The following is a 14,321-nucleotide window of genomic DNA, read 5'->3' as shown; positions in this document are numbered from 1 at the left end:
TAAAAACCGAAAATAACTCTACAAATGGCTCCCATCTTCTAAGGAATGCAGAGTAGTTGGCGCTAGATGCAGTGTTGATTCAGGAAGTCATTAGCCTGGAACCACTGTAAAGTGGTTGCTTCTAGGTTTCTTCTCCATCATGATTTCCGTTGCTTTATTATTTCACGCATCCTTAGAAAGATGGCACATCCATAGACAATCCAGTTTTTAGGGATGAAGCAGTGATCAGAGGTGTTTGGTACTAGAACACAGAACTCAGAATTCCCTGTCCAGTGTGTTTTCCTCCATATCACTACCTTTCTCATCTATGGGCTCCCTCAACGAGGCTGTATTCCTGTTTCTAAAGATCATCAATTCAAGTTGTACTAAGTTCAACATCAGTTGAACTTCAATAAGAGTGAGGCAGTAGCCAGAAATGTATTTTACAGTCATCATTGCTTCATTATCATGAAAAATATGGGCATTCCAGTGCCCTTTTATCTTTATTAAGAGGTGGCCAAGAAACCCGGTTCCATTAAGTCTAGTAGGAAAAGCAGGAAGGAATGAGTAATTCATGTTAAATGTGCAGAGATGATTGTACCGGCCATTACCACTCAGAAGGCATCCAGACTGTAATTTTAAAACTCTAGGTGTTAGGGGAAGAGAGGTGAAGAATCAGTAGGCTGGAGTTAGGTATTTCACACTGGCATTTTGTTCAGACAGTAGGTGAACATGATCTTGTAGCTAGATTGATTATTTTTCCCCACCTCTACTCCCTCTCCCGTAAGAATTTTTTCTTTATTTAAAAGTGGCTGCAGTGGGTCTTAGTTACAGCGTGTGCGATCTAGTTCCCTGACAATGGATTGAACCCGGGTCCCCTGTATTGGAAGTGCAGACTCTTAGCCGCTGGACCGCCAGGGAAGTGCCAGATTGTTTTTTTTTTTTTTTTTTTTTATTGCATAGGATTGGTCCTTCTTTCATTTCTTTTGGTTTAGTACCTGTTGTTCCATCATCTTTGATATCTGTAATGTTGCCTGGGTGGTGGGGAAGAGTACCAAGGGATTCTTAGGCCTCAAATTCCTTCTCAACTATGAGATGTTTGTAGTATTTTCTGCTACAAAATGTACACCAGGATCCATTGCTTCGGCTTGAAACCATTTCTGGTCAGAGAATTGGGGGAGCCGATTTCTGACATTTCTTTGTCATATGAGGTCTGCTTCTGCTATTGGTCTAAAAACTATTATTTTCCTACTTAATAGTTTTCTTTGGCTGGTCAAAACTTCCAAATCTTTCCCTTTCTAAAATATCAATATCTCCTAACTTTGGAGCAAATTGTGAGTGCTATTGTTAACAAGTATCTCATACTGCTTTGAAGTATGGCTTCTTAGCACAGATGTCTTCTTTGCCCTATCCTGTACATTCCTCAGAAAGACCTACCAAACTTTATTCATCTTTGTGACCTCCATAGCAGTAGTTCTCAGCATGTGTTCTGGCTCTACCAGTATCGTTTGGGGCCCTGTTTATAAATGCAGATTCCAGGGGCCCAGCCATAATCAAGTATCCAGGAATGGGGACCAAAAGTCTTCATTTTTAACAACCATCCTGCCCTTCCTATGACCCTTCCATTCACTGAAGCTTGGGCAGTCATTCCTGTAGTCATTTGCGTCTGTTCTGTGGACCAGGCAACTAGTTAGAAAAGCAGAATCTTGGGCCCCACACTAGGTCAGCTGAATCACAGTCTACATTTTAATAAATTCCTGTGAGATAATATGCACACTGCTTTACAAGTGCATGCTAGCAGTAAGCTCTCAGTAATTAATCATTGTCTATTGGTTCCTTGATCTGCTTCTCAGATATTCTGCTTTTCTAAAAACAGCCATTACTTTCAGCTTTTCAGAAATGTAGGGAGTGTCTCAGAATTATTCTCCTACATTATTTTCAATAAAAAAATTACAGGGAAAGTTCATTGTGTCACTAGTTTAAGCACAGACTTTGTGCTTTCCTCCTAAATAAATGCAGAAGTACCTCATAAAATATAATCACAGATCAGTTTCTCATAAGAAAGGGTCTCATTCTTCTCTGCCTGTGTGAGATTCCTTCTGGGCCTGGCTGAAAGGCCTCTGCTCCGTCCAAGATGAAGCCAGGTCTTCCCAAAAGCCTGTGTGGCACTTAGCGGTGAGGAGCTTTCAAGGGCCACAGCTTCATCTCAGTGGGAGCAAGCATAAGTGAATCTTGTTTTGGTTGTTTAAGACCAGAAAACCTTCCTGTGGGCATGGCAGCTTGTTACATTGGTGTTTCCCAAAGGTGTCTGATCAGAAAAATCATCTGTGTTCCTTGTTAAAAATTCGAAGCCAAAGCTTCATCCTCAGGTCAGCTGAATCAATTTCCGGGGGAGAATCCCAGCAACCTATTATTTTGGACACTCTAGACATTCTTGTAATCAGGCATATTTGAGAAACACTGAATTAGGTGATCCTGCCCCAAGCAGATCACCTTCCTGATTATATTTTTTGTCATCCCTTGCGTTTTCTCCGGTATGTTGTACATTGCCCCCAAGAGCTGCTCAGGATTATGGGTTTAGAACTGCAAACCAGAAATGTGAATAAGTACTGCATAGTACTGTTTTTCAAAGACTTAAAGATTAATGTAATTTTCTACTACTGTGTTCCTTAAAAACATAAAGATGACAGGTATTGTGAGGATGAAAGACCTGGTAAAACATCAGAAAATACTTGAGGGGTGGGTGGGTTGTGTGTATGGGTAGGAGGCTTAAATATGTGACTTGTCATCTCTTAGAACTCCTTTTCTTTACATTTAACTCTTGAATGCTTTAACCTCAGGTAAATTTTTATTATTATGGCTATGTTAGAGAAATGAGTTGTGCTTTCTTTTCTTATAATTAGATAATTCATGTGCCATCCTTTTGGAACTTTGCTGAAGAAATCTGGTCCTTTCCTCTTAGAGAATAACAAGTTATGTTGACCTGTAGTTTAGGTCTGGTGGCTCAGATGGTAAAGAATCTGCCTGCAATGCACGAGACCTGGGTGCGATCCCTAGATCTGGAAGATCCCCTGGAGAAGAGAATGGCAACTCATTCTAGTATTCTTGCCTGGAAAATCCTATAGACAGAGGAGTCTGGAGGGCTGCAGTTCATGGGGTCACACAGAGTCAGACTTTACTGAGTGATTAACACTTAACGCTAGTTTAGGATAAGAGGGATCCTTGTATCTCAAGCATTAAAACAAGAATTCAGTTCAGTGCAGTTCAGTCTCTCAGTCATGTCTGACTCTTTGTGACCCCATGGACTACAGCACACCAGGCCTCCCTGTCCACCACCAACTCCTGGAGTTTACTCAAACTCATGTCCATTGAGTCAGTGATGCCATCCAACCATCTCATCCTCTGTCATTCCCTTCTCCTCCTGCCTTCAGTCTTTCCCAGTATCAGGGTCTTTTCCAATGAGTCAACTTTTCACATGAGGTGGCCAGAGTATTGGAGTTTCAGCTTCAGCATCAGTCCTTCTAATGAACACTCAGGGCTGATCTTTAGGATGGATTGGTTGGATCTCCTTGCAGTCCAAGGGTCTTCTCCAACACCATAGTTCAGGAGCATCAATTCTTTGGTGCTCGGCCTTCTTTATGGCCCAACTCTCACATCCGTACATGACTACTGGAAAAAACATAGCCTTGACTAGATGGACCTTTGTTGACGAAGTCATGTCTCTTTTTTAATATGCTGTGGGTTGGTCATAACTTTCCTTCCAAGGAGTAAGCATCTTTTAATGTCATGGCTGCAGTCACCATCTGCAGTGATTTTGGAGCCCCCCAAAATAAAGTCAGCTACTGTTTCCACTGTTTCCCCATCTACTTGCCATGAAGTGATGAGACCGGATGCCATGATCTTTGTTTTCTGAATGTTGAGCTTTAAACAAGAATTAATCTAATACTCAATGGTACTGTCATAAAGTCACTGAATCTGTTTTGCTTGTGTAAATCCACTGTTAGGTAATGTTATTTAATTTGGGATTTCAGTGTCTTCTACTTTATTAGTCATTTCACAGGTTTAAATTGTTTTTGATAGAAAAGGAGCCCTTTTCTCTTATATTAAGATCCTGACCATTTCTGTGAAATAATTTAAATACTATCCAGTTGTGGGTCTCCCCCAAGCGAGTGTGTCATCTGTAAGTTTCCAGAAGAAAATTTCAGTCCCTCAGCTTGGGACATTGAGATCCCTAATTGAAGATGGTAGTGATAGGTGAGTAAGGTACAGCATCTGCTCTCAAGGAATGCATAGTTTAATTGGAAAAGACTTAAAGCCTGTGAAACAATTAGAGATGGAATCAGGCATAGGACCTTGCTACAAGCAGTGTATCAGGAGTTGAGCAAAGAAGGAAGTAATGGAGCAGTCACGAAATGCTGCTGCTTCGGTAGAGGAAGGAAACTTGATTTGGGCTTCTAAGTCCAGAAGTGAGCCTTCTACTCATGAATAACTCTACAACAAAAGACCTTAAGTCAGGAGCAAGCAATATATGATGGATATTAAGACGGACCTAGGAGAGCCCAGGGAGGTAGTGTTGCAAAACAGGAAGGAATCACAACTATGAATATTGGAAGGCCGGAGGCTTGGGAATTTTGATGTAGTAGGAAGAAACTGCTGCATATTATAGCAGTGCTGATTGTGAGGTTAGATAGAAAACCACTTATTTTGTTTGTGTCTTTTTTTTTTAATTTAAATTATTTGCTTTAATTGGAAGATAATTATTTACAATATTATGATTTTTGCCATACATAAATGTGAATCAGCCACAGGTATACAAGAATTCCCCCATTCTGAGCCCCTTCCTACCTCCTTCCCCACCCTATCCCTCTGTCTTTATTTATTTGAATGTGTATCTGATATTCTGTGTTTTAGCATCTTTGAGCCGTAAGATGGCTTTGCAAGTAAAATTGAAAATTTCTGATAATTTAAAATTTTACTGTGTTCTGATGAATGGAATATTCTCTAGCACACATTAAGATGTTTGCCTTATGGGTTCATCTGAGAGTTATGGGCCGATGTCCCAGCATTGCTTACACTTGGATAGTGTAGAATGGATGAGGCTTGGGGTTAAATATCCATATTCATCTTCCTGGGTTCATAGTGCCTGTGACACCATTTCAGTGAGCAAAGAAATGTATTGCTTGCGGTGTGTAGAGTACACTACACACTAAAAAGATTTCAAATCATTGGCGTACTGTAGCTCAGTAAAAACCAGACTGTCTTTTAATTTTCTGATGACGTTTTATCTTCAATTGTATTTAGAACATTAGGAAATTCTTTCACTAGGCTCCAAATAAGTTACATTTGAATCACTGGGATGTGGCCATTTGGAATGGCCAAGAATTTGATCGAGAAGTTTTGGCACAACAGAACAGCAAAATCTGGAAAGTTGGTTGTATCTTTATTTGGTCTTATTAGAACACAGACTCTGGCACGGGGAGAAATGTTTTGGCTGTGCGTATTTTAGCCCATGTCCTGGGCTGGCACAGCGGGTTCCAGGGAGATCGCCGACAGGCCAAGTCATGTCCACTATGAAAGAGCCTTCACATGCCCCCAGGTTTTGACAATTTGAGAATTCTTCCTCAATTGGATATGAACAGTTTTGGAACCACCTGAGCTGTTTGAAGGTCACAAAATGGGTAATATAGAGCTGGTTTCTGGGAAGTGTACTATTTTGTGTTCTTTACAAATACGCTTTATCAGAAATGCATATTTTCATTCACATGTTAAACCTTGAAGAATTGTAAGAAGTTCCTGGAAGTGTGAACAGCAAGCAGCCTTTCACTCTGGAGAGTCACTGTTAATAATGAAATATTTGGGGCTTCCCTGGTGGCTTAGTCTGGCTGCCAATGAGGGAGACAGGGATTCGATCCCTGGGTCAGGAAGATCCCCTGGAGTGGGAAATGGCAGCCCACTCCAATTATTCTTGCCTGGAGAATCCCACAGACAGAGGAGCCTGGTGGGCTATGGTCCATGGGGTTACAAAGAGTTGGACATGACTTCGTAACTAAACACCAACAATAAATTTTTTGTGTCTTGCGTCTTAAGTAGTGTATGCGGTTTGTTAATTTTTTTTTTCTTTTTTTCCTTAATAGCTGTTGTTGAAAAACTATTTGGGGTAATTTTTCAAAGTTTTGTTTTGTTTTGTTTTGTTTTATTTTGGCTGTGCTGGATTTTGTTGCCGTGAGGGTTTTTCTCTGGTTGCGGAGAGCAGGGGCTACTCTCTAGATGCAGAGCACATGCTTCTCATTGCAGCGGCTTCTCTCTCGTTGTGGAGCATGGGTTCTAGGCCATGCGGGCTTCGGTAGTTGCGGTTCCCAGGCTCGAAAACACAAGCTCAGTATTTGGGGTGCATGGTCCTCGCCCCTCCACGGCATTTGGGATCCTTCCGGACCAGGGATCGTACTCTCCTGTCCTGCATTGCAGGCAGATTCTTTATCACTCAGTCTCCAGGCAAGCTCCCAAAGTATCTTTCGCTGGCTAACTGAAGTCCTAAGTTCTGCACTTGAATAATTTCATTTTTGAGTATTCTTTTTGCCCTGCCAGCAAAAAATATTACCTGATAGCATTTGAGAGGTTATATTTATCTTACTTAACAAACACTTACATAATGCTGCTTTCTATGTGCTAGGTGCTTTTCTATATACTTTACAAATATTCACTTATTTGATCTTCTTAGCAACCGTATAAAGCAGGTTTTATTCTATTTCCCATTTACCAGTGAGGAAACGGAGGCTCTAATTAGTAATAGGTTGTTCAAGATAGTTTAGCTAATAGCAGTGGAAGCTGGGTTTCACATTCAGGCAGTCTGCCTCCAGAGTTTGCATCCTTGAACACTGTGCTCTGCGGAGTCACTCTTTCTCACAAGGGAAAAAACCCAATGCAAATAGATTCCATCATGACTGTTTTGCTATCAGTTCATCAAATAATTTTACCTATCAGGAACTCTGGGGCCCATTTACCTTGTTTGGCAATAACAAGTCTGAGAATTCTTTAAATTTGTGGCTTAAGATGACATTCTCCTTTATGACTGTAAATAGAAAACAATTTTTAAGAAGTACTTACAAAAACAAAGAAATGTGTGCTCCATTGGTTTGATTGAGAGGTCCTCAATGGCAAGAACTAGGTGGTGGTCGTCTTTTTTTTTTTTTTTTAATTTATTTGGCTGTGCCGGGCCTTGGTTGCAGCAGGCAGGATCTTTAGTTGTGTCACGTAGCATCTTTTTAGTTGCAACATGTGGGATCTGGTTCCCTGATCAGGGTTCAAAGCTCAGTCCTCTGCTTTGGGTCTTAGCCACCAGGGAAATCGCTAGGTTTTCCTGAGTGGTGTCCTTTGACCCCAGTATGCTTTTACCCAAAGCCTTTCCTTTCCTTTTGCTGTGCCTCTGGGATTGGGATTGGGACCTAGAGGTGAACTATTCCACACCTTCCTTTTGTAAGTAGGGAAATCGAGGCTCAGAGTGGTCATGCCCAAGACCTCAATAGTTAGTTTTGAAGCAGATACGTGACTTAAACTACTAGGCTCAACTTAGTGGTCTTTTCCTTTCACTTGGAAATTGAAAAGTTACAGTGCTATGGGAACCCAACTTAAATACCTAAGAAACTCTAAAATATTTTAGATCCATTTGGAAAGCATATATTATGCTTTTATTAATCTAGGCTATTTCTCAACCTCAAACCTCATCATTTTTTTTCTGACATTTATTACATCTTTCAGTATTTCTAACCAACATATATTGTCCTGCTTGTTACTCATGCTGAGGCTTCTGAGACCTGCATCCCTTTACATAATTATACATAAGTCATGTATGAACTTAATATTGATTTGGTCAAAATGACCACACAGATGGAAAGTAGGTATGATTATAAGTGGTGTTCAAACCAAACAAATATATCCCACTAGAGAGGTAGTTCACATATAGTGGTCTTGGAGATTATAAGTCATCTTGTAAATTCATTGACTGTATTTGGAATTGACAGTTTCTGTCACTTCGTGGCAAATGGATGGGGAAAGAGTGGCTGACTTTATTTTGGGGGCTCCAAAATCACTGCAGATGGTGATTGCAGCCATGAAATTAAAAGAAGCTTACTACTTTGAAGGAAAGTTATGACCAACCTGGACAGCATATTAAAAAGCAGAGATATTACTTTGTGAACAAAGGTCCATCTAGTCAAGGCTATAGTTTTTCCTGTGGTCATGTATGGATGTGAGAGTTGGACTATAGAGAAAGCCGAGCACAGAAGAATTGAAGCTTTTGAACTGTGGTGTTGGAGAAAACTCTTGAGAGTCCCTTGGACTGCAAGGAGATCCAACCAGTCCATCCTAAAGGAGATCAGTCCTGGGTGTTCATTGGAAGGACTGATGCTGAAGCTGAAACTCCAATACTTTGGCCACCTGATGTGAAGAGCTGACTCATTTGAAAAGACCCTGATGCTGGGAAAGATTGGGGGCAGGAGGAGAAGGGAACGACAGAGGATGAGATGGCTGGATGGCATCACCAACTCAATGGACATGGGTTTGGGTGGACTCTGGGAGTTGGTAATGGACAGGGAGGCCTGGCGTGCTGCGGTTCATGGGGTCACAAAGAATCGGACATGACTGAGGAACTGAACTGATTGACCACTGGAAAAACTAGGAGGTGATCCAAACTTAAACATTGAAGTTTGCTTTTTTACTGGAAAAATGCATTATTAGCACTGGGCTTTGCAGTAAACTAACTAGTTTATAAATTAGAGAAAGTAGCTGACATAAAATAGATTGTGTTTTTTAAATGACCCAATCAAAAAATGGGCTAAAGAACTAAACACATTGCTCCAAAGAAGACATACAGATGGCTAACAAACACATGATAAGATGCTCAACATCACTCATCAGAGAAATGCAAATCAAAACCACTATGAGGTACCATTTCCCACCGATCAGAATGGCTATTAAAAAGTCTACAAACAGTAGGTGCTGGAGTGGAGAAAAGGGAACCCTCTTACACTGTTGGGAATGCAAACTAGTTACAGTCACTCTGGAAAATAGTGTGGAGATTCCTTAAAAAACTGGTAATAGAACTGGCATACAACCCAGCAGTCCTACTGCTGGGCATACACACTGAGGAAACCAGAATTGAAAGAGACACGTGTACCCCAATGTTCATCACAGCACTGTTTAAATAGCTAGGACGTGGAAGCAAGCTGGATGTCCATGGGCAGACAAACAGATAAGAAAGTTGTGGTATATATACACAATGGAATATTACTCAACTATTAAAAAGAATACATTTGAATCAGTTCTCACGAGGTGGATGAAACTGGAGCCTATTATACAGAGTGAAATTAGTCAGAAACGAAAATGCCAGTACAGTATATACATGGAATTTAGAAAGATGGTAATGACGACCCTACATGCAAGACAGCAAAAGAGACACAGACTTTTGGACTCTGTGGGAAAAGGTGAGGGTGGGATGATTTGAGAGAATAGCATTGAAACATGTATATTACCATATGTGAAATAGATGACCAGTCCAAGTTTGATGCATAAAACAGGGCACTCAAAGCCAGTGCAAGGGGACAACCCAGAGGGATGGGATGGGGAGGGAGGGAGGGAGGTTCAGGACCAGGGGACACATGTACACCATGGCTGATTTCATGTCAATGTATGGCAAAACCCACCACAATATTGGAAAGTAATTAGCCTCCAATTAAATAACTCAATTAAAAATAGATTGTGTTTTTAAAAATTCTTATTTCAGTTGTGAGGTATTTCACGTACATACCAATATGTGCTGAAATTCTTATGTAGAAACAGGTATGGAAAAGTGGATGGTTCTTGATGAGTTCACCAAAGCCCTGTTAATATAAAATATAGCCTACGAATATATTTTTCTTTTTTTCTTATGACTTTTCTTGGCCACGTGACACAGCTTGTGGGATCTTAGTTTGTCAACCAGGGATCGAACCCATGTCCCCTGCATTGGAAGTGCAGAGTCTGAACCACTGGACCACCAGGGCATAGGCATCAAGCCTGTGCATATGTATTTTTCTGCTTTTCGGAAATCACTGGGCTTGACTCTCCAAGTTTTTCCCCTGGTGGTAGTTTAAAATATTTTAAATTTAGAAAGATGGTAACAATAACCCTGTGTATGAGACAGCAAAAGAGACACTGATGTATAGATCAGTCTTATGGACTCTGTGGGAGAGGGAGAGGGTGGGGAGATTTGGGAGAATAGCATTGAAACATGTATAATATCATGTATGAAATGAGTCTCCAGTCCAGGTTCGATGCACGATACTGGATGCTTGGGGCTGGTGCACTGGGACGACCCAGAGGGAGGGTATGGGGAGGGAGGAGGGAGGAGGGTTCAGGATGGGGAACACAGGTATACCTGTGGCGGATTCATTTCGATATTTGGCAAAACTAATACAATATTGTAAAGTTTAAAAATAAAATTTTTTAAAAAAGAAAAAACTATACTTGCTATTTTTATTTTCCATATTATATGCAATGAATTTTAAATGAGATATGGATACTACAATAGAATATAAGATGTATAATACAATAAAAGGTAGTGATTACACAAATCAAGAAAGTTAAAATTAAGTAAAATACACTTAAAAAAAGTCATATTTCATTCTAATGTCTTTTACGATACTGAATCATATCAATTAAAAACTTAGTAGGAAAAAGATCAGTCTTTTTCTGATAGTGCTTTGAAATGGAAATGTGTATGAATTTGTAACTACCACCTAGCTTCACTGCTTAGTTTTACCGACTGATGTAAATCTCTTGGTTAATGTTTATATAATTACTTATATGTCAAAGTCTTAAAGACGCAGTTCAATTTAACTCAACTGACTTTGAAATAATTTACACACAGTTCTAAGAAGTACATGTAGAAAGATCGTGGGTGCCCTTTGCGTGCGTGCGTGTGTGCATGCTAAGTCGCTTCGGTCGGGTCCAACTCTTTGCAGTAGCTCTCCAGGCTCCTCTGTCCATGCGATTCTCCAGGTAAGAACACTGGAGTGGGTTGCCATTTCCTTCTGCAGGGGATCTTGCCAAGCCAAGGATCAAACCCTTGGTTCTTTCGTCTCCTGCGTTGGCAGGTGTGTTCTTTACTACTAACTCCACCTGGGAAGCCTGTGCCCTTTGCTTAGTTTTCTCTAATGATAACATATTGTAAAATTATAGCACAATATCACAACCAAGAAATTGAGGTTGGTACGATCCACTCCTTTTGTTTAGATTTCCCCAGTTTTACATGTATGTGTTTTGTTGTATGCAGTTTTATCCCATTTATTATTTCCTTTTTTAAGGGGCAGAAACCTAGGCATGGCTTAGCTAGGTGTATCTAGTTCAGGATCTCTCATGAGGGTGGACTTCTCTAACTTTTTTTTTTTTTTTGGCCCTGTGCTGTATACTAGGCCCTTATCTGTTGATAGTGAGTACATGTCCATCTCAAACACCCCAACTATTCCTCCCGTTCCTCTTCCTTCCGTAAACATAAATTCATTCTCCATGTAAGTGCTTCTGTTTTGTAAATACGTTCATTCGTATCATTTTTTAAAAAAGATTCTGCATATAAGTAGTACCATGTGATACTTGTCTTTCTCTGACTTCATTTAGTATAATCTCCAGGTCCATCCATGTTGCTGCAGATGGCCTTATTTCATTCTTTTTAATGACTAATATTCCACTGTATGTATATACACACCACATCTTCTTTTCCCATTCATCTGTCGATGGTGTCTCGGCTATTGTAAACAGTGCCGCAATGAACGCGGGGGCGCTTGTATCCTTTCAAGCCATGGTTTTCTCGTGATACGTACCCAGAAGTGGGATTACTGGATCATATGGTAGTTCTATTCTTACTTTTTTAAGGAGCCTCCATACTTTTCTTCATAGTGGTTGTGCCAATTTACATTCTCATCTGCACTGTAGGAGGGTTCCCTTTTCTCCACACCCTCTCCATTTATTGTTTGTTGACTTTTTGATGGCCATTCTGACTGGTGTGAGGTGACATCTCGTCGTAGTTTTGACTTGCGTTGCTCTAATTCTTAATTAAGATGCTTAATTAATTGAGCATCTTTTCATATGCCCCTTAGCCATCTTATATGTCTTCTTTGGAGAATTGTCTGTCTGAGCCTTCTGCTCGTCTTTTGATTGGGTTGTTTGTTTTTTGGATATTGAGCTCTTTGTAAATTCAGAAATTAATCCCTTGTCAGAGATATTGAAAAATACTTTCCTCCCTGGGATAAATCACACTGGATTGTGGTGTATGATCCTTTTAACGTGTTGTTGAGGGGTTTTGCGTCTATGCTCATCAGTGACCCTGGCCTGTAATTTTCTTTTTTTGTGTGGTGTCTTTGTCTGGTTTTGATATCAGAGTGATGGTGGCCTCATAGAATGAGTTGGAGAGTATTCCCTCCTCTGCAGTTTTTGGAAGAGTTCCAGAAGGATAGGTGTTACCTCTTCTCTAAATGTTTGATAGAATTCATCTATGAAGCCTTTTGGTCCTAGAGGTTAGTTTTTTGGAAGTTTTTAAGTCGATTGGTCTGTTTGTATTTTCTATTTCTTTCTGTTTCAGTCTTGGGCGATTGTACCTTTTTAAGAATTTGTCTGATTTCTTTTAGGTTATCCATTTTATTGGCATATAGTTGCTTGCAGTAGTCTCTTATCCTTTGTATTTCTGTGGTGTCTGTTGTAACTTCTCTGTTTTCATTTCTAATTTTATTGGCTTGAGCCCTCTCCCAACTAACCTTATAACTAAAGCAACTAAGAGAAAGAAGAACAAATAAAACCCAAAGTTAGTAGAAGGCAAGAAATCATAAAGGTCAGAGCAGAAATAAACGAAGTGGAGACGAGGAAAACGATAGAACAGACAATGAAACTAAAAACTGGTTCTTTGAAAGATAAAATTGATAAACCACAAGACAGGTTTCCCTAGGGCTGCAGCCATCTGACTACTCGGGTAGAGCTGGAGAATCTGCTTCTAGGATGGCTTGCTGGCATGGCTTTTGGTCCATTGCCATGTGCTCCACGCAGAGCTTCTTACAATCATCGTGGTACCCGGCTTCACTGAGTGAATGATTCGGGAGTCCTCTCCTGAGGAAGCCATAGTGCCTTTTTTGACCCAGTTGTTAGAAGTCTCTTCAGCCACATTCTCTTCATTAGGAGTGAGTCGCGAAGTGAAGCCTGCACTGACGGGCAAAGGAATTAAGTTCTGTGTTACAAATGGAGGGAGATCAGAGATTGGATGTAATTTTAAATTGCCACATGTGAGATTACTTGAATTGTCTCAGTTTTCCAGGTGAGGAAATTTGTGACTGGAGAAGTTAAGTGACTGGTCCGAGGTGTGTAGCTAGGTGGAGAAGTGGGGCTTAAATGACAGCAGCCTGGCTCCTCATGAATCCTTTTTTTTTTTCCCCCTTCTTCTGTCTATTTGTGTGTTGTTTTTACTGTGTGTGCTTTAATGCCCAGAGACCTTAATCTTTGGAAGTGAAAGTGAAACTTTACTGCTCGGAGACCATAACCCGTTGAGTGCATGTTGAAAAGTCATACTGACTTGACTTCTTCATAATCATCCATATCTGGATATTTATGATTTATTTTGCTCTATAATGCCTCCCTCCTGGTAGAATACTAGCATCTATTGCTACCTACTGAGATGCTCACCACTGTCATTTTGAAGGCGTGCTGACCTGGCAGCAAAGAATTTAAAGGTGTATATTGGGTAGTTTCCTATGACTAAACATTGGGAAGCAAACCTTTTCTCCACAGCTTTCAGCTTTTTATTTCTGTAATCCTCACACTTTCTGTAGCTGTTGGAACTATGGTGCATTGTGGTTCTAACAACTACAGAAAGTGTGAAAATCACAGAATTGCAAAATGGCACCACCAACTCAGCAGACGTGAGCTTGAGCAAATTCCGGGAGATGGTGAAGGACGGGGAAGCCTGGCAGGCTGTGGTCCATGGGGTCGCTGGAGTCGGACACGACTGAGCAGCTGAACAACGATGGCGCTTTGTGAGCTGAAGTTGACAGTGGGTCAGGCTCCTCAGATGGAGTTTGTTACTGATATCAAAGCAATAAATGCATTAGACCCTCGTAGTTTTAGTACCGTAATCTGCTCCTGTGAATTTTTTTCTGGTTACTTTTAAGTGACCATAAAGAACTCTGTGCTGTCTGGGGTAGTTTTCCTGTGTAGTGTGGGAGAGGTAAAATGACTTTTTTTTTTTAAATTTAAACAGAATTGCTTTGTAAAATAACAATCACAATCACCAAAGCTATGCTAAAAGAGGTTTTAGAATTTTGATTATA

The 14,321-nt window shown here is 40.4% G+C and overlaps 1 protein-coding gene across 5 annotated transcripts in view; it reads left to right on the top strand.

The window, feature by feature from the left end:
• RBPMS (RNA binding protein, mRNA processing factor) overlaps positions 1–14,321 on the top strand; it is a 202,173-nt gene that overhangs the window by 56,962 nt on the left and 130,890 nt on the right. The window lies entirely within an intron of this gene.

Source organism: Bos mutus, chromosome 27, assembly GCF_027580195.1.
Source record: "Bos mutus isolate GX-2022 chromosome 27, NWIPB_WYAK_1.1, whole genome shotgun sequence".
In the NCBI taxonomy this organism is placed as follows: Eukaryota; Metazoa; Chordata; class Mammalia; order Artiodactyla; family Bovidae; genus Bos; species Bos mutus.
This window is presented reverse-complemented; position numbering and strand designations above follow the sequence as displayed.